At 37.9% G+C, this 26,624-nt stretch overlaps 1 protein-coding gene across 24 annotated transcripts in view; it reads right to left on the reverse strand.

Annotated features, from left to right (window-relative positions):
- The window catches only part of ADGRL2 (adhesion G protein-coupled receptor L2), a 473,176-nt gene that overhangs the window by 172,892 nt on the left and 273,660 nt on the right, over positions 1–26,624 (reverse strand). For 6 of the 24 annotated variants that reach the window (XM_074961446.1, XM_074961451.1, XM_074961447.1 and 3 more), the window contains exon 1: positions 19,592–20,453. The exons of 1 other annotated variant lie outside the window; for it this stretch is intronic. The gene's annotated coding sequence lies outside the window, so the exon portion shown is untranslated. Of the gene's footprint in view, positions 1–19,591; positions 20,456–26,624 lie in introns of those variants that run through there. 17 more of the 24 variants (XM_074961458.1, XM_074961457.1, XM_074961436.1 and 14 more) reach the window with 6 other exon arrangements.

Below are 26,624 nucleotides of genomic sequence, written 5' to 3' on the forward strand. Positions count from 1 at the left end.
CATTTCACTAAATTAAAATCCTGAATCCCCACAGCAAGAATGTACAATTTTAGATATTATTAATACTTTAAATCAAACTGTATTATTCAGTTTCATATAATGCAATTTACGGTAGTCTTCTGCTGTGGTAGCAAAGAACACAATGACATCTTAATCAGATTTTAACATTCGTTGTAAAGTGAAGGCACTTTCAACAGAAAACAATAGGTCAGGTCAGAAAATAAGACTGCTTTACCAAAAGACTCTGTTCTTTGAAATACAACAAATATTTTTAGCAAATACAGTTTTAAGCATTTACTCACCTCACATTCAGGATGAAAGAGCAGCTGACAGAACAATCTAAAACTAGATTTAGGGAAGGCTGTTTCTGCCCTGCTAGAAAATGAATATGAGGTTGACAAAGAGAAGAATTCGTCATTTAGCAATTTTAAAACTCCACATCTAATCTAGACCACTGGATTTTCACAGTTTCCCCAAATGCATCACTCTGTACAGAATCGTTTGCCCCATCTCAAATATCACCACATTATATAACAGTAAAGGCCATCATAGTGTTTTGGGCACCTTTGTGATAGATTAAAAATCAGGAAAAAAAGTAAGCATCAATAAGTAGACTCACCCCCAACTCTAATAATTACTCTCCAGAAATCAATTAGAAGAATACTGTACAGGAGGGGGAAAAAAGCAATTGGAGCATGAAGTGCTGAAACCAGGCATGCTCCCTCTGCTCCTCTGAAGTGGAGCGGTAGTGGGAAAGCTCTTGGGTAACCCGTAAAAGGAAAGGAAGCAGATGGAACTGGGATGACCCGGAGAAGAGAGGCAGCAGAATGAGCAGGACTCTACCAAGAGGTCTGTGCAAATGGAATGAAGGCAATAGAAGGAGTGAAGAAGCTGTCCAGGAGTCTGTGCAAAATAAAGAAGCAATAGAGGGAGCAAGAGAAGACTGACAACTGAAGGATGAAATACAACAGGGAACAGAGAAAATGCTGAAGAGTACAGGGAAAGGCTGGGTGCAGATGGCAGAAAAGCTTACTGGTCTAAATTACGTCAAGTGTAATTTGTTTTGTTTAGAGTGGACAGTCAGCATTTACCAATAGTTGACATACTATTTTACACACACACACACACACAATACTTTATTTGGAAGCAATTACTAATAGTTTTATGTTCTGCAAGTTAACATGTTCTATACATTACTGATAATTTTACAATGATAAAAGAATATATAAAAGTTCACCATACAGTATCAACATGCCTGCTACAGATTCTGGACAATTTTTGTTTCAGAATCAAATCCAGAAGTACAAGAGACCATGACTGCAGTAAATGCCTAGTTTATCTGTAGTGCATTATTGGGGACAGCTTGGGGGGGGGGGGTTCAATTTTTTGTTTTTTAAAAGGATAGGGAAAAGAGCTTTCAAAGTCTATTCTTCCATTAAACAAGATGACTAATGACTCACTGATAATGAACCTAGCTTTCTTATATGTCAGCTTTTACTACACCCCTTTGCATGATATTGCCATGTGTCAACATGCTCTCTAGAAGAGCCTATGTTCTATTTTAATGATATATTCAGTCAAGAGGTGAATTGATGCATTTTGACTTAAAACAACAATACTCAATATTTTCTAAAAAATGAAATATTCTACATGAAATTAATATTGTATACATTCAAGTACAGATTACAACAAACATAGCATAAATGTTCCACAGTTAGTACACCACAATGACCTCTGTGGTACAGTAAGAGATCAAAAATAACACTGTGAAAGTGCAATCCTGAACAATACCTTTCAGCTTTCTCACACTATGATCACTTACTAACTAAAGGAAGCATGTATATGGGTCTCATCCACTGGGGCTGAGAACCAGGAGACCTGGGTTTTGATCCTGTTCCTAACTCTGGCACTGAGTTGCTGGGTGATCCTGGACATGTCTCTTACCCTCTGTATGCTGCAGTTTTGTCACCTATATATCTATGATAATATTATTTACCCATCTTTGCAAATGCTTTCAGGTTTTCAAATTAAAAAGTGAATACATATGTTTGTATGTATGTGTACATTTATAAACACAGAGAGATATAAATATTTAAAAGCCAATCATTCAAGAGTAAGAACTCATGTAATATCCTTCAAGTTGCCTGTGTTTCCATTTTGTTTGTTTTGCTTTGAAAATATTTATCTTAACCATAATATCAAAGCAAGGAAAAAAAACATATTTCTAAACAAGTCAGCTAAACTGATCCTTTCAGCTAAGTAAATACACTGGTAAACATTTCATTCAATTCTAAGAATTTGTCTTGCAATGATCATAGTTCTGGCAACAGAGTATTTATTCCCTTCAACACGTAACGAGCCATGTACCTTAATTACTTTAATGTTCAGACAACATCAATTTCCTAAGGCCTGGGCTTTGCATAAAGTTTATTTGCCACATATTTTGCAGCTTGAGCTCTATTAAGTCACAATTATGAACATTTTATCATTTTTTTCTAGTTGCACTGGGATGTAGCTCATTACAATGGGGTACTACATACTGCTGTAGGGGAAGAAAAGTAACAGTGTCCTTCTACTGAGGATCAAGGCATCAATAATTCAAGTTGACTGGGAAACACTATTCAACAAGATTATTAATTTTTAAGAATGAAGTATAAGTAGCAAACATTGCAAAACAATTGAAATTTGACAAGAACCTTCAAGAAAGTTTACAAATATGAAGATTTTAAATAACAAAACTGTATTTAGTTGTTAGTTTCCTCACTAAAAACCTAACCTCCAAAAACTACTCCATATTGGCCCAATTCCATACTGGTATAATCAGGGGCTATTAGCCTAGCCTGCGGATCAGCCAGTTGTCCCAGAGCAGGTTACTCACTGGAGTAATGACTGTTAATCACACTGCCCCGGGTGGCCTAGGGCTTGTTTACTCAAACCTCCTGTCTGATTATTAAGAAAACTGGTTGAGAGAGAGGCTGCCAGGGCTAAATCCACCCAAGCAAGTTGCCTTGTGTACCCAAAGTTCTTCTCCCCTTAGCCCAGAACAAAGGTGCTCTTTTGCTGTGTCTTCTGATACGGATCTGAAGTCAGGGAGTTTTATGTACAGTACTTGTAAGCGTACATGCAGGAACACTGCAGCTGCAGGCCTGGCAGCCTGTCCTGCCTGGCTCTGTGGTATGGGATTTTGTTTAAATTTTACATGTTTTTGGTTTTATAGTTTTAACTCTTATAATCTGCAGGTTTCCTTTTCAGAACTTGGTGATTATTTTAACTAAATGCTGAGTATTTTAAACCTCATCAGTTACAACAATAAACACAACAAAAAAAAAGTTAGAAGTTACACAAAATCTTTTCATTACCAGCCCTCAGACTGGGGTTGGTGATTGGTGTAAATGCACTGTTATCAAGGGATCATGCACATCTCCCTGTGCCTAGAGAGGCCATCTTTCACCACTTTCCTGAGTCGGCATCTAGCCCATTTGCAGTCCTGTATAGGGAGTTTGGTCAAGGATTATTGCAGTCTGGAGATGGCAAACCACAATTTTTCATTAAGTGCAGGATAAAGCCCAATACCTTCATGTTTATATGTCCCAATATGATTTTCATAATGAATTCAGTTTACATACAGCCACCAGAACGTTTCCTACTTAATAAGGCATTTCTACCATCAAAATCTACATTGTGCCAAATTACTTTTCCTCATTCCCACAAACTATATTTTAGCAGTATAAGGAGTCAAAAAAGGAAAGGGTAAAAAACTGAAGACCACCAAGTCATTTATAATCTATATCTGAATTTTAACACTTTATTGCCCTTGCACAGATTTAAATCAACTATAAAGGCTAACATACTCTTTAATTTATACCCTAAGGGTTCTATGCTTAAAAGGAAAGAGCATGTAGAGAAATACAGTGTTTCTCAACCTGTCTGTTCTTTGAAATGTCTTCATTAAAATGGAGATTTTGACTTTTTGACTGTGAATAACAGAAAAAGGACAAACTTTGTTTCCAAATGTCTTTAGCTGGAGATAATTCATTCTCAGAGTCTAGTGTTCCTTCTCATAATGATCTTATCTTTCACCAAGTAACTATCCACTTTAGGAAATTTGGGGGGGGGGGGGGACTGGTAGGAAGGATTACCTTCATTTCTTGATCATTAACTAAGGTAGTACTTATTACACCTTTGTTTTATTATAACGCAACTGAAGAAATCAAGATGTCAATTTAAATTTGCAAATAGAAGTAATCTTATTCCTCCAGACCTATGAATGTCAGATAGTATTTATATAATATTTAATATATTAATACATATTTAAATATTGGACAGTATCAATGGAGAGTTCTAAACCATAAACCCATAGCAGAAAAAGTGTGTTTGCTATAAGGGAAACACTTCTATGTGTCAGTGCGTGGAATGAAATGTCACAACCTATTTTACAAGTCTCCCTCAGTAAAATAACTCATTCAAGGGTCTAACAAACGTACCTCAAAGAGCGTATGTTTTTGGGGTAAGCAGGAAAGACTTCTTTTCCCCTTGTATGAGTCACAATCAAGCTCCAAAGTCACAGGACTTATCAGCAGAATGAGTCCAGTGTTTCTGAAAGCAGCAAATAATATCACCCACATGGACAGCACTTGAACAGGTTTTCTCCAAGTAACCACCTTACAACCAGTTTCTTTGATTACTTTTACATTAATATTTCTCAAACATGAAAAAGTTGTGGAAACTAGAATATACAAAATAATTAGGGCTGGAGGTGTGGCATCTAGAAATATGATTTTTTTTTTATCAAGTAAAGCATTAGCAAAAAACAGGAACTGTGAATTTTCAAAACAAATAAACAAAAAGAAATTTAATTATAAACAGGTAAATACCTATAAATCATTGGAATGGGTTTTAAGAAGCTGTTATAAAAATCAAATTGGTACTACACTTAAGTTAATTCATGAATTAACATTTGATTTGGAGAAATTAAAGAAAATGGCATTAATTTTTACATATATTTAATCAAATGTGTACTCAAAATATCTTCTGGTAAATTTCATATAACATTTTAATTTATTTCTGACTTGACTTACTGACTTTTATTTAGGTTTCAGAGTAGCAGCCGTGTTAGTCTGTATTCGCAAAAACAAAAGGAGGAATTGTGGCACCTTAGAGACTAACAAATTTATTTGAGCATAAGCTTTCGTGAGCTACAGCCCATTTCATCGGATGTATTTTCCACTGAATGCATCCGATGAAGTGAGCTGTAGCTCACAAAAGCTTATGCTCAAATAAATTTGTTAGTTTCTAAGGTGCCACAAGTACTCCTTTTCTTTTTACTTTTATTTACTTCACTAGCATGTTAATTTTTTTCTCCAATCAACAGTTATTTGCAAAATGGAAAATATATCAAACAAAAATACATGCAGTACTTTCAGATGCAGGTACAATTTTTTTATTTTCCTTAACGTGTCCAGTGAGGTGAATGCTATGAGAACAAAAATTATATTGCATCTTGACAAACAAGCAGAGGCAAAACTAATCGAAGCCAGACAGTAAACATTAAGAAACGATATTTTAAAAAAACCACACAGAGTTACAGTTGACCATTAATCAAATAACATATAATAAATAGGATGATCTTCCTGTAAGTCACAGCATTCTATACATATTATAAGCCACCATATAATTTACAAACATCTGACAGTACTTTGCTTATATGGTTATCGGTATATCAGAAACAGTATAATGTTGGAAAAGATGTTGCTAACAATATAATATCTTAATGTGTAGAGGAAATATTTGAATTCTCTGTAGATGACAGTTAAAAAGGAAGAATTTCATTCACAGGTGTATTTCAAAGGCTCATTGTTTTGCTTTATCCTATGTTGTACATTTCTCACCCATAAGCCAATAGCTGCTGTTCACTTACATTCCATATGCTAAGTACAACTTTTAATAATCACAACAGATCTGCTCTTCAAAAGAGTCAGCAAAAAACACCACAATAAACTAAAACTAAATCGCCTTTCTACGTATGAATGTTTTCTATTCCATAGGCAGTTAACTATTACCTTCTAAAGTAGCTTCATTTTTAATACACGGTACTAGTAAAATGATAACAGCACAGACTTGTGTTTTGATTTATTGTCTTGTGAAACAGAAAAATACTCATTTTAAAAAGACATTCAGTACAGAATTTGTGCAAAAAGGCAAACAAAATAAAATAAAAACCCAAATCTGTGCTGTAAAGGTAATCTTTTTTTCCACATTTATTTATAAACATTTTGAAAATGTGTAAGTAAAAATTTACAGATGTAGCATTTAATTAAATACTATTGCATAAATATATATATGCTATAATTTGTCTTCTTAAGCCATCTAAAAATTTGCATTTACTGAAACACATATGTAGACAATGAATGGACTAATACACTGTTAACCTACTGCTTCTTTATCCTTCTATTATGACAAAAATGTATAAACTCAATTTTTAAAATGAGGTTTTCCATGCTGGCCAACATCCCGGCTTTTAATTCACTCTATTTACCTTTTATGATGGATTTTAGGTTTCTTTCCACTATTTTTACTTTTCATTTTATTCTGAGTGTTGGCTGTATTCTTAGTTAATGCATATAGGCCGAGTGCAGTCCCCAAGTATGTAAGCATGGCTCTTTCTGTTAAATCGATGGGAGCCCCACACACATCAAGGGTAGAATTTGTCCCTTTGATTTTTTAATTTTTAGACAAAAGTTGCAATCCCATTCCAGAGTCCAACATGGACAAAACGTAAGAACAGTCCACATACCTTCTGATGTTTTTCTAAAACAAAATGTGTTATTCTTAGCTCACCGTTCTTGTTCTACCTAAAAGATCCAAAATGACAAAGCTCCTCAATGCTCCACTCTAATTATGCATATAAAAGATAAATGAATTACTGACTACAATCCACCAGTAACCAACAAAGTAACTAAAAATCAAATTTTGAATAATTCATATTATTTATTTTAAACCCTAATGAAATGGAAGTTATTCACTAAAACATCAGTATATTAGCTATAGTAGCAATATTACTTTGTATTATTATATATGTAAAAAAAACTTTTGTCAATATTTGGGTATGTTTTTCTACTCGCTACCAGTAATCATTTAACCGTGATATAAATTATGTGGCTACAAATATGTCTGTATTCATTTTTTTCTCTATTGATATCAAACATTTCATAATATTGCATTCACATACACTTTCAACCAATAATATATTTGTGTTCATGCAAAATATATACATACTTGTTGCAAGGCTTTTCAGTAATGAAAAGAGCCATGTGTACATTTCCTTAATTTGAAAGACCTAATTGAGACTTCATCTTGTCACAGTGTACTCAAGGAAAGCAAGAGAGATTTTTTGGTGTTTGTTATTTTTAAAAATTGTATTTAAGATACACATCTTCCCCTTATTAAATAATTTACATTTGAAACTATCATAAAATCTACAGTAATTATATTTATAATTTGTATTATTGTAGTTCAGGTATGGGTAATCCTAAATTACAACAGGACCTTATTTTGATCTATCATTCCATTTAAGTGTCTTCCATTGATAACATGTAATTAGTTTGATTAAATGTAACTAACCATGATACATTGCTTCCCTCAATGTGTACTTTTTTGGGGGGAAAGGGGGAAGTGGGAGGTGGAAAATGTTAAGCAGTAGGCAACACCTTGAAGCTATCCAAAGGGAAACAATACAAATACTACATGACTATGGCTTTCGTTACTTTTCATTCTTTAAAGGATTCCTACACCAGGTTTCAATAAAGTAAATCCATGGGTAATTGTTGCTACATTTCAAAACATAATCTAAACTTGTAACTAGTTAGAAAGTGTGGTAGCTGCTGTTATTTAGTTCCTTAATTGTCTTGTCTTCATAAAGATGTACCCTTACAAGTACATCTAGCAGTAAATAAAACTGAAATTTGTTTCATACTAAAGCTAAAACTGAGTAAGATTATTTCATGCTATTAAAATCTACACAAAAGGACTTTCAACATAACATTTTAAAAACATTATTGTCCTACCTTCAAATTTGTGAAGCTGCAAGAGTAGAACTTAATCCTAGCAGTATTATCCCCACACCAGAATTGAAGTTATACGCACTCCCTGATACTATTGTATTTTGTAGAACAATCTTCTCTTGGCTGAATTTCTGAGTAATCCTTACCTCACAGAGAAAAAACACACTGTGCGGAAACAGATTATGTTCATTGCGTCCCCATTATTCCTCAGCAAGATTAATTTAAGAAACAACTCTCTCTTCATCATAAGCTAATACATTTTCACAAGCAAATCAGGATGCAACTTTTCAACCAACAATACCTATCAACATTTCTATAAAAGACAGCATTTATATATTTTGTATAAATCTTACCACCATAATCCTATTGGAGTGTAATTGCTGTGGCTAATATTCTTACCCTGTTATAAAAATGCTCCACATAAACGTGGCACTGAGTTGTTAAGATAATACATGATCATGCTGTGAGAGGGTAATACCTATACAATAGCCCTTTCCAATACCATAAATCTCTTTATTAGACAACAACCTATTACAGCAGATCTACTTAACTGTTTCCCTACTTAGAGGGCCATTTGGTGTTACAATAACAAGCTGACTTTTCACATTAGCAAGGATTAGCCAGTATAAATAATAAATCGGCACTGAGATGGTGCCCTGTTGGACACAGTAAACCTTTTCTAGGTGTTTAAAATGATAATCCAAAATGCAACAAGAAGACTGCATTCCGCTGCACATATATGTTTTAAGTTTACAGCTCTGTAATAAACTGATGGAAAATCAACTCTCAAACCAATTTCCTTGGAGGATTTATTACAAGGGAGCATGTTATTGAGTGCTGTTTCTGTTTTATGGAATGTGCAACTATGCATAATGCTTTATTTCATAACAGTATAATAGCAAATAGCTTGCAAATTTACTGAAATATTTTAAATGAAAAATGACTACCACCATTTTTCAGAGCTAAATAGTGCAGAATTTATTTAAATGCTTCTTGCTCAGCAAGCAAGCTATATTAAAAATGAATGGTTTTCTTCACTAAAAAGGTCTTCACTTTTTTAAAGGATCATCATTATTTCAATGCCCAGAAATTTAAAATGAAAATTCTCAAACTTGTACCAACTGATCATTTCACTCATTGTTTCAAATGAAAGCATTTCTGCTTCTTAAAAGTAGTGTTATTTATTTATTTACAAATAACCTTATAATTCAGTATTCTTCTGCATGTATTATTTTTTAAGACAGCAGTTTTCTAGAAATCTTAATGCTGGATTCTTAACCGCTAGTTGTCCTGTGTAAGTACCAATGCACTAATTTGTCAACTATATAATTATGAAATTCACTAACATTACAGGTTATTTCATAAAAGCATGAAAATTAAAAGAAACTTGCATCTCTAAATAGGCCAATTATAATTAATATTTAAATGGAAAAGATCTAATGCTTTCTGCTTAGATTCTACACAGGCACTTTCGTATGTTCTCAAAGTACTATGTTGTCTATCTGATGTCTGCAGGACATTTGTTAAAAGAGGAGACAGTTTATACAACCAATGAATTTGCTGTATTTTGCTTCCCAAGGCTTTTTTTGTAACCATCATAAATGGAATAAAAATATCAATTTGATGTGCAAGAAAATTATTTCCAGCAATTCTTTTTTCATTTCCAGTAACGAAATAAAGGGACTTTTCTTAAGTCCAAAACAATTATTGCGTAAATGTTGACTTCTTGACTTTTTATATCTTTTCCCATTGTCATCACTGTTAGTGATGGGAAATCCTTTAAACAAGCTTTCTTTCTGCACTGCATGAGTATGACAGAGTACTCAGTGAAATGAAATTGTATTTACTGGAAACATTTCAGCCTTCAATGCCTTGATTATGTTGATTATCTCATATACAAGCTCCCTCTGCAGGTAATAAGAAGGGTTAGCAAAACTATATGAAAAATGTGGGTAGTAGCCAGAAAAGAACCCTAATAATTGGTCATCAATTCCCCCAAGATATCCTTTGCCTAACAGTTATCTGATACAAACAGCTACTGGAGAAGCCACCATTAAAATATTGTTGCTGGCTCCACAGGACTATTATTGCCCTTCAGAATAGTTATGTGTACAGCTTTAGTGCTTAATATTCAAGATACACAGACTTCTTTTTCAAAGTCACCTAAATGTTTTCAGGGGAAGGAAAAACACTGTTCTGTTTACACAAAACTAACCTGAAATGACAGACCACCCAAAACAAGACAACACATCCAGCCTGTCTGGTGTATCTCCCTAACTTAAAAACAAACAAACAGCAGCATTGTGGCTGTATTTACTGCTGAAGATAAGACCCTACGCCACTTTGAGATACATATCTCCACAGAGTTTAAAATCAATTAGGTTGAACACAGATAAGTTGAGTTCTACTCAACCATTTAAAAATTAAGTCTATAGTAATCTGTATAATATTTATGAAAGCAATCGTCTTGTTTTTATAACTAGTTTTCATTCAACTGAAGGAAGATTACTTTTTATTAGCCTTCCGATCAGCATTTTTCCTGCTTGAAATATCTTTATTTTATTCTTCATAATGTATGTAACATGAACTTTAATAAAATCTTTTCAACACAAATGGAGAAAAAATCCTCAATGACTGAAACTATAAATATTAAGCAGATCAAAATTAAGCAATTGTTCTGTCTAACCTCCAGCACACAAATAGAAAGACCTAAGTGTAGTGGCAACGTTAATGCTTTTTCTAACATGGAAAGAAAGAATTAGAGAGTGAGTAAGGCTATCTTTCTTTTCAGGACCAAATCCTGTAAGTTGTGACATTTCAGGAGGACTACACGTGAGTAAGATAAGGGATTTGGCCCTACATGGACTGTTCTCGCTGAAAAAATAAATATAATACCTAGCTCTTACAAAGCACTCCTTAATAGTAGATCTTGAAGCACTTCACAACCTTTAATGCATTTATCCTCACATCTCCCCTGTGAGGTAGGGCAGTGCTATTACCTTCATTTTTACAGATGGGGGACTGGGGCACAGAGAGCCTAAGTGACTTGCCCATGTGTCCATGGTCACAAAGGAAATCTATGGTGGAGCAAGGAAGTAAAACCAGACCTCTTCGTAAGTCCTAGACTAGTGCACTAATCAGTGGACCATCCTTCCTCTCTAGAAACTAAACTAAAAATATAGCTTGCATTGCTTTCAACATCAATTTACATTAAAAACCAGAAGAAATAATCTGAGAGAACACATATTTAGATGACATTCTGGTAAGGGTATAGTTGATTACACAGGACAAAAAACAGGGCAAATTTTAGACACACACGTCTGGACAATGGCTGGCACATGTTAACCTCTCTCCTGCTGCAGGGAAGTTATTAGTGACTGGATCCATAACCTGTCATTATCAGTTACTAGTATGTAAGTCCTAAAATGGAGAAAGCAGAACAAAGGGGGGGGGGGGAAGAGTGCAGCATCTCAGCGGGATAAGGATCTTTACAAGTATTCGACAAGATTATGGTTTTATAAAGGGGGAAAGGATATTTTGTTTTTCTCTCTCAAAATTCTCTCTTTCAAACTCCTGTGAGTAGAGGCAGATCTTTTGTTGTTCTCCCCCCCCCCCCCGCACCCCTCCCTGTGTCATCTATAATATACTGTTTATTTCTATCCCCTCCCTTTTCTCAACTTAGACAGTCTGGCTATTAATACACCAGAACATTAATACTCCTCTCACTTACACTAGTTTTACATTAGTATAGATCCAATGATTTCAGTATAAATGCACTTACCCTAGATATTTGCCAGTATAAGTGAGAGGAAAATCAGGCCTTGCCAGTCCAACTATAAGGAATACCTCGGCCTTGCCAGTCCAACTATAAGGAATACCTCAGCTACATTGAAATCAGTCACATCAACAGACCTAAACCTCAATCTTCCGATGTCTAAATATAAAACCTACCAAACAAAATACTGAGAAGAGATCTTTTAGGAGCTGTATTATTTGTTCAGACTAAAGAGCTGTGTCATCTCTTGTGTTCTGAACACAAACCTTTCTATTTAATGAAAACGTTTCCAAAGTTACAAGACAGTAAAAATGGGTAAAACAATGGCTGAGTCAGTTTAACGTGATCATGTTTTGTCATGTAACCTGGAGTCATGAGCTTGCCAAAGTAATTAGACCTATCATCTTCTGAAATGCAAAATCCACCACTGAAATAGTTATTGCATTTTTTAAAACACATTTTATTCAGAACTGACATTAACCATTGCTCAAAATTGAGGAGAGGACAGTGGGCAGTTAGGCCGTACTACAATATATATTTATGGCAGCTGAAGAAAGAAAAAAGGATGGTGGGAAAAGTAGCATATTGCAATCAGTGCTTGGATGGTAAGACCGTCCATGCACACCAAATCCCATCAACTACAAAGCAAGTATTAGAGTCTCAAACAAGGTCAGTCATCCCCTCCCCCAGCTGCCAGGAACAATTTTTTACAGTAACCAGTGTTAGATTATTCTGTCATCTAGATTCAGAACAATAACCAGTTTGAGGTGTTGATTGATATGAAAATACTAACAGAGGTCACAAAGAAAGGAAGACACCCATCTAAATTAGAGTGAATATTCTATCACATCCAGAAGCAACCAAATAAATATACAAGTAACACAGTTTTAAAGCACAGCTCACACGCAGTGAGTTACTTTACTCTGTACTGAAATACAATACAAGAAAAAGAGTTTAAAATATATCCATAAATAAACATAAAATTTTTAATCAAAAATCTGTGTAGCTCTTGATGACGAACAATATTAAATTATCCTTTTCTTCAAAAACCACCACCACCACCACCACCAGATAAAAGAACACCTTTCCTTATTTCTCTTCTTTATGAAGAATGATGTAATACAATCCCTTACTAAATTCAGTATCAAAATATTAAACATCTTTTACTCTGTACTGCATTAGAAGTTAGCATCTAAAATCTAGTCCTTATAATAGAAAAAATTCCTAAAACAACTACTGTTTTGCCTTTTACTTTGGCTAAGCATTTGCAGCTAATCAGGACAAGTAACAATTAAAATACAACATTAAAAAAAGGAACATACAGCGAACAGTGTAAAGTCCTCTCTTCCACCCCACCCCACCCCCCGGCCCCTTCCCCCGTTGTTCCCTGCAACTCTGCCCCCATTCTCTTCCAACATGACAACTTGCGCACAAGAAAGATCTGTGGATTCTACTTAACAGCAAATAACATGTAAAATCTGCTAAAAAGGTGAAGTATATTACTTCATAAAACTGCAATTTTGTTGTAATTCAATTGCTTTGTGCCACAAAAGCAATCAATAGCATTTTGCAGTAGGCTGCACTTTACCTGCAGGTGTTAAGCATTGTGTTTCCTTCGGTCAGTCTGCAATGCTCTTGATTATTATGCCTTTCTAAATAATTTTTGGTAAATAACAGGCTTGTGTAAGTTGAATCGTAGCGATAATGACTGATGAAAATCAAACAAGAAAGAAATCATGACACATGCAAATTATATATTTCTTCAAAGTCCCATAAAATACTAAATTTAAGATAAGCCATAACCTGGACTATGTTATAATTCAGAATCTGATCAAGGGCCCTTTTCTTAAGAACTGGTTTTAAATTATCAGTTTGTATCATAAGAGGGTTGTATTGATTGTTATACTCATTAAGCAACGCATTGTTACAACTTAAATCACTAGCCAGTAAGCAGCATACACTCTTCAACCCCAAAATGTTGGAACCTGTATTTCACACACTGACAGGTGAAAAAGTTGAGCTTCAAGAAAATATGGTTATTGAGCAGGGCTTTAAGAGTGACAACTTTGAATTAATCTTTTTACTGGACACAGCTCAGATTGAAATAAGTGTGTTCATGAAGTAAAGATTGAATGTAACTCTTCCTATAAATGTATTCAAATAATACCACAAGCTTACCTATCCCTACAGAACCATCTCTACTACTCTTATTTTAAGAACTCTTGGAAAGCAAATGAACCTATCTTTGAAACCTATTTAAATATTAAACGGCATTGTGAAAAATACCGAGAATGGCCTTTACATAGCTTTTTGCTTTTCCAGTTATCTTGACGTCCACTTGCAATAGAGAGATTGTTTAAATCTTTTTAGTTTTTTCAAATTCAAGGATTTGAAAAACAAAAATAAAAAACAGACAATTAAGTTTAAAGCTGTACCTAAATACTTAAGAAGTAGAATATTTTTCTATTTCAAGCTGCCTTTTCACATCAGAAATGAATCAGTCCTACAACATGCTTTAAAAAATTTCTGTTGAACATGACATATCTAAGTAACATGATTGATTATAATTTCACTAAAGTTTGCTATAAGGTATGCTGCTGTATAACTGACTGCCTGTCTACCTGTGCATGAATATGATTTCAATTATCTGCCAGACATAGTTTAACTTCTTCTCTTGCACTTCACCTGGTAAGATCATTAACAGCTACTTTAAGTTCCTGTTTTATCTGTCATCCTCATGTACTTCCCAATGGAAAATATGACGGCTCAGGAAAATGTACTGTAATTATTTAAAATTTAAAAGAATTGTCTGGGGATTATAGGTAAAATTATCTTTACCAGGAACTACACTAAGTTCGGCAAGAAGAAAGTTTAGAAGAAATCTACAAAAATTTTCAATATAAAAGTCAACACACTACATGGAAGAGATCCAAGCAAAGCTAGCAAGTACGGTGCACCAGATAAACTTTTTAGGCCAAATTTTCCAAAAAATTGTTGATCATCTTTATGCTTCAATCTCTGATTTTTCCTAATTATGTAAATTTCCCTATAATGGATGCACGCAGTTAATAGCTAGACTTACTTAAATAAAAATGTTGTTCCAACTTGAATTTACATGAAATTTACTGCAAATAGGTCCTTATTTTTCTAAAAGTGAAATTATAACCAGCCAGATTACAATGTATTTACCAAATAGTACAGTAAGTTCATTTGATTACTCTACTAAAAAAGATTTAACCTTAGTCAAATCGAGATTCACTTTGAACTATCACATTTTTCAGAAACAAAATCATGTTTAGTATGTATCATTAAAAAATATAGCACAAACTTTTAAACCACTGCCATCTCGATTATTTTAATTTCAATAAAGTATTTTCTTACCAAACCTAAGAAATATCCTCTGAATAACCCCAATTCCTGATTTAAAGCATTAAAAGCTAAAAAAGAGATAAATAAAACATGGAGAAAGCTTCTGAAGTGATCAAATAAGGACTAACTACTAAACAAACTTTGGTTTTTAAAGCTCTCCTCTTGCTCATTGTAAGGAAGGAAACACCCAGAAGCCTGGTGTTAATGTCTCTGCTGATTGTGAAAATTGCTGCAATAAAAACTCCAACTGCTTGTCTTAAATTAAGACTTGCAAGACTACATGTAAGATCTGTATCTTTGCATTAGTTTTTATAACATTTGGAAGTTTGGTTGCTCGCTTTGATGTTGGTCTATTAATGAGCAGGGCTCTCCCCCCCCCAAAAAAAATGTTTATTGGCCATTCTCAAGTCAAAACTTGAAGTAATTGGTTTGTTCTACCCCACATGATTCAATATCCTGATTTCCCCAACCACCAGCTCCCAGAACTATCTGAACGTCTATGTTCCTTTTCTGTTGCCAACACATAGAAACCCCCAGTGATTGAAAATGGCAGCTGAAGTGCTGCTGTTGCACATTAATTTTTCTCTAAGTGGTCCAATTTTGTCATCTGAATGTTGAAAATCTTTCTTCCACTGCATTTTATATCTTTAGAGATTTGTCAAATTTGGGATCACCATCACATAAATTGAAGTGCAACATCTTCAAGACAATTTTTAGATTATCCCTAATAGCGCTAAAGATAATGCGCTTTCTTTATAGCACTCTCCATTCAAAGCAGACTAGTTAACAACAACTTAAGTGCAATAATGGCATTACATCAATATGTTCCTTTTATACCACCAAAAGGTACACTTTAGACAGCTGAAGGCATTAGGCAAATAAACTGCTGAAAATTACCTCAAAGTAATGACACGATTTTAGGACCACTAAAACACATCTATCTACAAAATACTGAAGTGTTGTCCATTTAAGGGTAATAGAAGTCTAAATAAACTATGTAATTAACTACAGTTTTCTTCAAGACTGTTATCCTATGCAGCTCAGTTTCTTTATTAAATGAAAGTAAAAGGAACTCTTTTGAACATTAGTGAAGAATACCACTTACAATAAAGATGCCATATTCATATTCCTTACACTGCAATGTGTAAAGAATCCATGAACCTACAAAGCATTCAAAACCACTTTAAAAAAAAAAATCACCGTCAAAATAGATGATATTTTATTCAATTTAAGAGGTCTGGGAAATGCAAAGTTATTTTTTGCCAAAAATAAGAGAGAAAGCAGAATGCAGTCCCCAAGAACCATCCACTTTCTGGAAAAGGGCCCACCTTACTGAAGGATAACTGCATTTTGCTTGGCTCTTGGTTTGCCAGATTATGAATATTGATTTTTTAAGATAATGAAAGGGTAGACTGAGACATTGCTCTTTGCAAACACAGGAAAACAACAGTATCAAAAATTGTGTAAATTTGAGTTATATAAACCAATTTAAAATATAATGGTAAATAGTCTACCATAAGACCGACAGAGGCCTGGCCACACCTACTTAAGAGTATTTACTACAGCCCTAACATTAACCGCAAAATATAATACTTTGCTCTTAGTATCCCCTATTTAACCCATTAAATCAGATTACAAGAAGTTATTATTTTTCACATTAGAAATGAACTTATAATAAAAATGAAATCGAAGTACGTGACAAATAGATGGTAACACTTTTGTTAAACTACATATGAAAGCTTTTAGAGTAGCAGCCGTGTTAGTCTGTATCCACAAAAAGAAAAGGAGTACTTGTGGCACCTTAGAGACTAACAAATTTATTTGAGCATAAGCTTTCGTGAATGCATCCGATGAAGTGAGCTGTAGCTCACAAAAGCTTATGCTCAAAAAAATCTGTTAGTCTCTAAGGTGCCACAAGTACTCCTTTTCTTTTTATATGAAAGCTTGTCTACTATCCTAGTCTACATATTAAGGAGAAAAGTATGTTTACTTCAAAAGTTTGGAACTGAGTAGTCTTTTATTTCAAGATTTCATTTTTCTCTGAAGTAATTAGAAGTTCTTTCCTATTCAGACCCCCTAATGTCATAATGTGTAGGCCATACCCAAAGCATGAGTCCAGTAGAAAAGGCTTTCTAAATCCCAATAACAGACAGAAGACACCAGAAGCAATGTCACTGTGGCTGTCATAAAAGGTCACTGGTTTCACTCTTTTTCTTGAACAAACCATTAACCAATAGAAAATAATTGTCTGACCATTTGCAAGGGTTCTGCAGCAGACAGACAATGTTTTTCACTCACATAATTACAAAACAGCAAAAGTTCAGAAACATAACCCAAATCCACCTCTCCATTTTATCCCTTTACAATTCCCACTGCCCTTTGGGCCTCTGCTTGGGAGCAAATTGAAGACAAACTGAAATTTTCTCAATTGAGCTGGAACTAAGAAACCTTTGATATGCTAATAGACCCCTTCAAACGGTAAGAATTCACACTTGCATTAATTCAAACAATTTGTGCAGAATGATGTGAAATGGCACCTCTTTTAGTGACAAGCAACAAAAGGAGGGAATCAGAGTGTCTGAAAAAACCAAACAACAGAACATTTGTTCTGCAGAATTCTTCATCGTGTGCACAAGAACATTTCTATGCAAAGAAAAACATACACCTGAACACCACATCTTTACTTTCTGACAAATCAACTATGTCCAAACCACCAGCACTAATTTAGATTTATAACAGGACAGTATTGTTGTTAAACCCAGATACAGTAAAAGTTGCCCGTCACACATTTACTTTGTTTTCTGTCTCCAGATGGCCCCAGCTTTCCATATCTGAAACTAAAAAAACCCTCCTTCTTCCACAACTGTGAAGGAGTATCATTGCAAGCTGGAAGCCTCTTTCCCTATGCAGTCGCGGCTGGGCGGACTGGCTCTTCATGAAGCTGATTTAGTTAAAATAAATCTGCAACAGGTATTTATTTACTAAACGGATGCAACTTTCTTCATTGTGCAACTTGAATTCGGCAGGGAACAGACTTGGTGGGGCCTGCTCTATACACACACACAGACAAATGAATGAACTACCCACGTCAAGCTATTACTCCTCTGAACCCTAGGAGGGAGGGGAGAGAAGGAGGCTTGCTGGCTCAATATACAGGAAAGAATGTTGGATCAGACCAAAGAGACGAGAAAAAGCTGCCTTGCTCCGGTAACGGGAACCATATGGCTCCTGCTGTTAGTTAGAACCTCGCAGGCTCCTTTGGAAGAGCCGCTCAGCCTGGTCCCTTTTCGGGGGTGCCCAGCAGGAGCCAGCCTTCCCCAGCTCTGAGACCAGAGCTTTTTGTGGGGGGGAAGCTGAGGGCAGTGGGAGAAGGTCGAGGATCTCCTGGAGGGACCTGTTTCATTGCAAGGGGGAGCTGCAGCCTCCTCCGGCTGTGCCTTCACACGGTGCCAAGGCTCCGCTTGGACCCCGGGCTACCAAGTCAGACAGGCCGATGCACCGGCCCCACCTCGCCAATAAGAGTCAGAGGGCAGGAGGCCGGTAGCTCGCAGTCTGCCCACGGCCCTGCTCTCCCACCGCGGCCCGGAGCCCCCTTTGGGCAGGAAAGCGCAGCCCGCCCTCAGGTGCCGCTCCACCAGTCCGGCTGCCCAAGAGCCTACAGCCCCGCTCCCCTCTCCCCAGGGGCCCAGAGGTTGTGGCCGCTCCAGCCATCCGCACTCCCCGGGACCCCACGCCGCTGGGGCGCCTCCGCACTCCCCCCCTGCCAGCCCCAGTTCCCCAGGGCGCCCACCCCCTGCAAGAAGCCGGCCCACAGCCCCTGGAGCCTGCCTCTAATTGTTGCCATGATCGGCCATCCTAGTTCACATCTGGCTCCATTTTCATGTCACCGTCTCCTTTCTGGGGCTGCCTGGGAAGCCCCTCTGGGGGGATTAACCAGCCCCCGGGGCTCTGCCTGGCCAAGAGGCAGCAAGCCATGCTCCTGCCGCCGGCCCTACCTCCCCTGCCCAGCCTCCTTCCCCGCGTTGGCACCAGCTGCCCCCTCGGCTTGCCCGGGCTGTCCTCCACCCCCACCCCAGCACTTTGATTTAACCGGCGCGGACTATTAGTAAATGGTGATGGCGTGAAAAAAACAGGCTGCATGGGGTGTGGGGGGGCCTATTCCTCTCCCTTGTCGCCACCACCGATTTGCTGTGGTTCACTGGGAACGGGGGATACCCCAAGGGAGAAGGGGGGGCGCCTTGGGTTCAGCAAACAAGCCAAGCCCCCTCCCCAGCCTTTTTTTTTTTTTTTTTTTTTTTTGGCAAACGGCTCAAGAGGGAAGCGACGCAAGTAGCAAGCCGGTCCTGGGAACAGCAGCAGCACGAGTGTCGCCCTGAGCTCGTCTTACCTCGCTGTGCGGAACCGAAACCGGGCCAGGGTCTCTCTCGCTCAACTCGGGTGCCCCAGAGGAGTGCGCCGGCTGAGCCCCCTCTGAACGCCAGGGGCAGAGGAGTTAGTTCAAGCAACAGCAGGCGCAACGGGGACCGGGCAGGAGAAAGCTGGGCTGGGTAGAGAGAGAGGGAGGCAGCTGGCTCTGCAGCTCGCTGCTGAGCCGGGACAACACACGCAAGGCGGCTTCTCCTCCTCCTCCTCCAAGCGGCCGGCCGGTCGGTCTTGGTAGGCTTTGCTAAGGGCTAAGTCAACATTTTCCGGCAGTTTCCAACACCCCGCTCCGCAGGGAAGGTCGAAAAATAGCCAGGCTCCCCGACCAACACAAATAAATAAATAAATAACAGCAATAAATCAAAGGGGTGGACCACGGTGCCAAGCCCAGTGTAGGGGACCAGCCTTGGGAGTCCTTTCTCCGCAACGAAGGGGAATAAAAGGCGATGGCAGGAGCAGCCGGAGCGACCAACTCAAATTTTGCAGCGCAAAGCCCCCTCCCTTCTCCGTGGCTCTGTCGTTCGCATCGACCTAATTTACATCTCCCTGGATGACATTCTGGCCTCTGGCATGATACAGTTCCAGCCCCTCCTCGTATTTCTCGTCTGCCTCTCGCCGCCGCTGCCCCGTGAACGGCTGGAGCCCTGGAACCAAGCGCGGAGCTAGAAACACACACACACAGAGCAAAGGGGGGGTGGTGGTAACGCAACACACGCACACAATCCCAGTGAATTGTAGTGCAAGCTCCTTTTCGCTCATGCACCTCGGTGTGTGTGACTGGGGACTGCTAAATCCTGACACAGACTCTCCACCCGCTCTGAACTGGAGTCACCTCCAGCCTCCTCCTCCTCCAATCTCCACCCCCCTCTCTCGACTCCCCACCCCTGGGCTCAGCTAATCATATAAACATTAGCGCGTATAGTACCGGCCGCAGAGGACAGGCTCCTTCCCGCCTGCCCCCCTACCCGGGGGCTCAGGCAAAGGAAAGCAGATTAGAGGCAGCTAAATACAAAACGTGAAGCAGATAATCTATGGCGCTATATGCCACCACTGGCCATTTTCCACTCCATTTGAGCGGCTGGCGGCTGCTGCTGCTTGGAGGGGGGGCTGGAGAAAAGGGGCGCTTGGCTTGAGCCGTTTTGGCAGCAGCGCTCGCCGCTCTCAGCCAGTGGAGCTGCTGCAAGGTTTGTCCCGGGCAGGCTGCAAAGGGCCCGCGCCGCCGATAGGGAAGCGAACGATGCTGGGTGTCCCTGGCTGGCTCGTTCTGTCAGCCCGGCTCCCCTTCGGCCTCTCCTCCGACGCCCTTCCCCAGGGGCTTCTCTCGAGCCGAGCGTGACGCTGCGGACGGGCAGGCGTCCCCTCGGCTCCTTGTCTCCTCGACTTCAGCATGCAGGGCTGGACGTTTCCCAGGGCACGTTTGCAAAGGGGCAGCAGCCGGCGTCAGGCCCCTGAAACTTTAGCGCGAGTCCTTCCTCCTTTGTGTGCGATCTGCCTGCAGCGGCTCTGGCGCACGCCGAGCGCGGTGGCAAGACAAGGAGGGCACCCGAGGGGGAGGAAGGGCTGCCCTTTGAACGCGAGAGACTTCAGGGGACACGCAGCACGTTCTTCTCGCACCAAGAAGTTAAAAGTGCAAGACCCTGAGCGTGCACACTTTACCTGAGTAAAAACGGCCGTGACCGTTCCTGTCCATACCCATAAGTCACCAGACTATGAGTCTGTGGAGCACTGTACCTTCTCTGAGCAAAAATAAGCAAAGGAAGGAAAATGAGTCTAAGGCTCCCAAAAGCATTAAGGAGTTTCTAGGTCTGTTTCCTTCATTTCCTTGCATTGAAATTGCTTTTCTCTTGTCCAGTGAGCACATTTCCTTACGCCTCTTATTCATTACCCATGCCAGCAATCAGAGACAGCAATCCAAACTAAGGAGCTACATTAAAGAATGCATGTCAGGCCAGGATAAATACTACTTCAACACAATTTCAAGAAAGGGATTAAGTTGAACCAAACATGTGCATATATGTACAAATACCGTCCAGTAATCCCGTTGCTTTCTTTCAATAATATCCTCTCAAAGCTGCTGAAGTGTTTTCTTAAGTTGCAGAATACTGAAAAAATGTTCTATTGTTCAAAATGTGGAAATTTAAAATATTGGAAGGCCCCAGTTCAGCAAAAAGCAACTTGGCATTGGGAAGTGTTTGTTTATATAAAGAAATGGGGGGACAACAGAAAAAACCCTGAGATATGATAACACAAATCAAAAGCATTGTGCAATTTAACTTAAAGCTCACTTTTGTGCTGTCTTGGAACAGCTAAAGAAGTGCTCTGACTTAATACCAGGCTGCAATGGCCACAGGGGGACAAACATCCATCCAAGGATCAATTTAGCACAAGTGAATACAGACTAACAGGGCTACCCCTCTGATACTTAGCACAAGTGTGACCCAATCACTTTCCTTTTTACTGGTGGCCATGCCTCCTTTTTTCTTGCAACAAAGTGGTGTAAAAGATCTCTTGGCTCTACACTACTTCAAGATTACCTTAGTGCTCTAGGGATCCTCCCAGGGCCAGTCATGATGACTTTAGGCCCAAAATATGCTGGCAGTTCAGGTCAAAGCAACCACATCACACGAGAAAATCTGGGTCATTATCTTTATATTCAGAAACACTTTATTTATCAACTTGTTAGCATGTTACTTTTTATTCAACTATATAAGCTTCTGTTGTGATAACAGTCTTTGATATCTCTACATAAAAATGCAATAGTATTTTTTAAAATAATTCTTAATATGAATTAAGAGGAGCATGATGTGCTTAAAAGGTCACCTCAACTTAAAAAGCAGAGGCCAGATTCCAGTCCATGTTTTTTCTACTATTTTTTGTTCAGGTTAATGTGAGCATTTTACAGCCCTTTGTGTATAGTCAGTTTAACTCTTTCCCCATATAATAGGAGAACATTTCTTTCTTGCTGAAAAAATTAACCCTTATAAATAATTTCAGGGAACCAGCAAAGCTCTTAGATATGTTTAATAGAATTAAAACATACACAATGGTATATATCATTTAAAAATGCACTTATCTGAAACTAGTTTCTATTTAGAGGTTAAGGTGTACCTGCTGTGGAGACATCTTTATAAAGGAAGCCATAACTACAAAAATGCACATTATATATTACATGTATATTTATTACTGATAATCTGTTTTTCTAAACTAAGTTCAGCTGCAGCTGAAAAAAAAATATGAGGGCGATCCATTAATAGAGGACCTGTTCCTGCTCTTACTGCAATCAGTGAGTGGGAGCAGGGTTGGGCTATAAACAGTACAACATATACAAGGATTTATGTTTGTTTTTCTTTTGGGAGGGAGGAATCTGTCCATTCTTAGGCAAAATGTCGACTGGCTTCAGTGAAAGTTTTGCCTGAGTAAAGACAGAGGAAGACTGCAGAACTTGGCCTTTTGCGGATATTCACTGAAGTCAATGGAGATTCACCTATGTGGATTCCTTTGCTGGACTGTGGTCTAACTTTTTTTCTTTCATTAGGAATCTTTGGGAGTTAAATTTCTTCGTACATAAAGAGTTACGTACCTTTGCCACAAATTTTAACAACAGGTAAAACTACAGATAGAAACCTTTACATTCAGCATCTATTTTGAAAACACAAGCTTCCACTTGAGGTTTCTTAATTCTGATTGGGTCTTCATTATAATGATAAGCATAATAGATAGGTATATTGCCTTTGCAAGTGAAACATGATTATTCAGCACTTAATTTGTATCCCATTTTAATATAAATTAATTTCTTCAGAATATATCCACACAGCATATTTTGGACTCAATTCTGCACTTCTTACTCTCACAGATTTCAATAAGATTTTTCCAAGAGTATGGGCCAGATCCTGCAGTCCTTAAAATAATGTTTCCAGCCCTGTTTTCGTTAGTTCTTTTTCTTTAAATGACTTTTTTTTTGTTAGCTATGGAATGTGTCAAAAATACAGTTAAAATTATGGTTGATTCAATTATGTAAACAAACCTTTCAGTAAGAAGATGGAATACAACATGGAAATACACTGTTATATATATAAGTGAAATGATTTAAAAACAACTGAAAGGAAAACTGTCGTTAAAAATCATGTCTAAAAATCAATTTCCTACTAACAACATTTTAGATCATTAAAACTGAAACAGTTATGAATAAATAATTTTGTTTCCACCATTTCACTTTCTGCATTTCAATCCACTTAAACTCCACAAAGTAAATATGGACTAGTAATTTTCTCTTTTGTTTATAATCATAATGCACAATTCTGCAAAATATCTGGATTCCAAACACTGCATGGAATATTTAAATCCAGACAAAATTGTTTACATCAACATTATTTTCACAAATACTTTCACTAACACAGTTCTATTATGCTAGGTTTTGTTAACATTATCTTTTAACCTACATGTTCTCCATGCATACAACTCCTATCAAGTCAGTGGGACTTACTCATGTTCCAGATCAGGCCCTTGAAGACTAATGGCAAACTGTTATAGATTATTGACACGATTTTCAAGGAATTGTAAACGGCTTACTGAATATGGGTGTTCTAATGAAAGGGTGCATGACAACACTTGGAATAGATTTCACTGCCATCTGTGTTCTTGGGAGGGTATACTTCAAAAAGATGATTGAACATATCCTACAAAACAGGTCAAACTGTGCTTTCATATACAACCATGCAACCATGTTGACTGCTGGAGAGTTTTCTACCATAAAATTGTGGTGTGTGTCTGGGTATTCATGAAAGAAGAATTTAAAATGTTAAAATATCTTGATACATAGTTTAGTATTGTCCCAGATATTTTTTTTCCTTCATGAAAGGAAGGGCTGAAGATTTACAGAGATTTTCTGCATCCACTTTTCTTTTGTTTGAATGTACAAAAATGATTACATTTTAAATATTAGTAAAAAGAGATTTCCCCCATCCATCCACACATTCCTGTGAATAACACATCAATGAACATATAACTAGTCCTAATATGAGCAAAGACCAATGGAAGGGGCTGTATATCCACAGTATAATAATCAGACTAAAATTTACATTAACTCTTGTATAGTGTTAAGACATATTTAATTTGGCACACAGACTTCAACATTTCAAATACAATACTGAATGATAAAAAGGGCTAAATCCTGCTTGTCTCATTCATGCAAAGCTTAGGAGAGTTTTGTAAAGTGAGCAGGTTTAGTTCACAATAGGAAATGTATATTATCTTAAGACTTTGGAAATACATCTTGACAATTGCCAGTTCTTTTAAACTAAATAACTGTTCTTAATGTCACTGGAAAAAAATCAGAATCCATCAATAAAATAAGAAAATTCTGCAGCTGTTCCTAACAAGTAAAGTGCAGTTTGAATACATTTTACTACACTAATCAATTTTAACGACTCACAATCTATATTATTATTTAAGAAATAACAAAATCATTGACTTACTCAGAATACTTGCTAATTGTTTTTAAAAATAAATTCTACACATGACTAAGGAAACACCCATTTCCATTTGTTTTATGTTAAATCAACATCTAACCACTCATGGTGATTTCATTCAAAGAAAACAGAAGGAACACATTAGCTGTGTGGTTAAGGAGATTGATGGGCTTCAAACATTTTAACCATGGATGTTTTTTTCCAACTGTAGAAACTCATGTTTCTAATTTAAATAGCTTCATGAAAATGAAGATAATTGTATTCAACAAGGCTGTTGTTTCTTGTTTCTTAGGCAGAAATTATTTTTTTAATTTAGTAATATTAGAAGCAACTTTGTTCAGCAAGAACAGGATTATTCCTTATGAGAAGACAATACAGTTGTTTCATCATTCCTTGAGCAGTAAATTTGGGAATACAAATGATGGAAGTATATGTTATTGTAGAACCATGCTCTTAGAAATACGAGCAATAGTATAAGACCAGCTGACCCCTTAGGCTTGAGGGCCTGAGCTGCAGCCCAAGCCACAACATCCACAGTGCTATTTTTAACATGCTAGCTTGAATCCAACTTCCTCTTAGCGTGTGTGCAACGTGCCTCAGGTGGCATGACCAGGATTCATCACCGAATTTGGTCTGCTGTTTGGATCATTAGCTTCCCCGGCCTGGGCCAGGTACAGACAGGGAGAATGACGTGAGTCTGTCAACCAGGGCTGAGAAGTGTGCTCCTAGCTGTAGTAGATATACCCTATGGGTCAACTGCTCACACATACTCTCTCTTTCTCTCTCTCTCCCCACCTCTCCTCCGTAGAGCTGCTTGTCATATAATTCAAACATTCCCTCTGTCCATCACCAACCATCAGTGGGAATGAAAAGCCCTCAAACAGTGGAACAGCTCTGGTTCCACAGCACAGAGCATCCCAAGGGATAGAAGCCCACGAAGAGGAGATTAACAAGGCATGGACAGGGCAGTGGGGAAACTGGTAGAGCTGTGACTATGTGGATCAAGAAGCCTACTCCTTTCCCCATCTCATGGAACAGAGTACAGGCATCACAGCTACGTCGAAAGCCCAGTAGTAGTTGTAGTAGCAGCAAGAGGAGCCCAGACTTGTAAAGGTATTTAGGGATTTTTGTCCTAAGCGTCAACTGTCAAAGGGATTTTTGGCTTGTAAGTGCCTAAATCTCTTTTGAAAATGAGACACAGGTATTGCAACACTGAGTGCAGCAATACCTAAATACCTTTAAGAAGCTGGACCAGAGTGACCATTGGGCTCAGATACGACAGTGATGGGCACAGTATAAGAACATGACAAGAAAAGGACAGAACCACTGCTGAACCTGAGAGGATTCTTTTTCTCCAATTCTTGTAGGACCTTATTTATCCTAGACTTCCCAGCCAGTGGTAGTTCAAGTCTAGACAAAGCATAGATAGTGTTTTAACCACTCTGTCACCTGGACCTGCTCTGAGTTGGTCCTGTGCCACCCCAGGAATCCCCCCACACCAGAGAAATTTACAGTTGGCTCGTTATGACC

Source organism: Natator depressus, chromosome 8 (genome assembly GCF_965152275.1).
Source record: "Natator depressus isolate rNatDep1 chromosome 8, rNatDep2.hap1, whole genome shotgun sequence".
Classification (NCBI taxonomy): Eukaryota; Metazoa; Chordata; order Testudines; family Cheloniidae; genus Natator; species Natator depressus.